Consider the following 1,626-nt stretch of genomic DNA (forward strand, 5'->3'; position numbering starts at 1 on the left):
ACCAGCAATGGCCTGGTCAGTCTTTCATGTGCTTTGAATCCCTCTGACCTCATCTGTCAATAGTGAGAAAACGCTCTTCTTTTAAAGGGCTATGTGATTAGATTAGCGCCATCTGAAAAATTTCTCTTTTTTATGGTCAACTCCTCTGTAATCTTACCTACATCTGCAACATCTCTTTTTCCATGTAATATAACATAATCATGGGACTAACACCTAGAGGTAAATGTCATGGGGGACATCTTAAAATTCTGCTTAACACAGGAAAATCCTTTTTCAGACACATTTGATTTTCAAATTCATTTACTAGCAGAATTACAAATTAGCCTTTTAAATATTTTTCCTCGTAAAACTATCAGATTTCCATTTCTCTAGGGATTTTCTCCAGTTTGCTGTTCAATGACACCAGTTAAGTTTTCTTCATTATTATTAAGAATTGCATATATATTAAAGAGATTGTTATTCATTACTTTTTCATCTCTTTGAAGAGACATAGCCTGACGTGGTAGATGAAAACTGACATCTTTAAAGGCACAAAAGTATTAAACATTTTTCCCACAAAGTTGTAGACACTCAAAGTACTACCAACAGGCATATCTTGTCACTCCTCAAAAATAAGAGCTGAACTAGTTAAAATTAATGTTGTAAAGAATACCTAATATAATAGAATCACTATAGAAGTGTTGAATATATCCAGGGCCCTATTTAGATAATTAATTAATCTGTGTGCATTACACAGACTATAAAGCTTAGCAGAAGAATCCAATCCAGGGGATGTCCAGTACAGACTTTCCCACAAAAAAGTTATTTAATAATAATGCCCAGGCCTTTAAAATAGGATACTGAAAATGCTCCAATTAAAGAGCATATTGTTTTACAGATGTTGCTCTGTCTAGAGCAAGATCCTACCGCAAAGGTTAATGTCAAGAACACAATGGCGATAAATGCTTCAAAAACTACCAAACCCAAATCAATTAATTTGTGAGACATTGTATTAAAGTCTCTATTCTCTCTTTTTTTGAGGCATGAATGAAGTAACTGAAGATCCAAGGCAGCTTAAGGAGTACTCAATTTTCCCATGAAGATTTAGTCTTTTGTTTAGAAAGTATGAAGAAAAATAGCACTTACTGTGATCTGAGGAACTTCTAAAATAATCACTAATATGGCTGTTGTAAATATAAGTAGCTAAGTTGACCATCTCTACAATATCTAGAGGCCACCTACATGCCACGTCATGTGTCTGCCTCAATGTTTAAGCCAGTGATGGGATGGTGAATCCCTCTTGTGCTTCACATCTCACTGCCCAGCTCCTATTGATATCAGTCTAGCTTTCTGCAACCATTCTTTAAGACATACATGGATACTCTGAGTTGGAATAAATATCAGGTCTTCTGTAGTCAAAGAGCCATAGGCTCTACCATCCTCATACTGGTCATCCAATGCCAAGTGCAAATGTTGAGACTATAGCCAGCCATATGTACTGCCTTCTCCCCGAGTGAATGCTAAAATGGTACCTCATCAGTATGGTCTTGGGCTACAGTTGCCACCAGGACCCAGGTACCACCACTGAGGAGGCTCTGGGCACAGCTGACCATTACACTTTATTTAAAGAGCTGTAAAATTTAGTAT

General features: G+C 36.7%; 1 pseudogene; it reads right to left on the bottom strand.

The window, feature by feature from the left end:
- Positions 1–296: 296 nt before the first annotated feature.
- LOC133092936 (magnesium transporter NIPA2-like) lies at positions 297–1,195 on the bottom strand (annotated as a pseudogene).
- Between the last annotated feature and the right edge of the window lie 431 nt (positions 1,196–1,626).

Source organism: Eubalaena glacialis, chromosome 6 (assembly GCF_028564815.1).
Source record: "Eubalaena glacialis isolate mEubGla1 chromosome 6, mEubGla1.1.hap2.+ XY, whole genome shotgun sequence".
Taxonomy (NCBI): Eukaryota; Metazoa; Chordata; class Mammalia; order Artiodactyla; family Balaenidae; genus Eubalaena; species Eubalaena glacialis.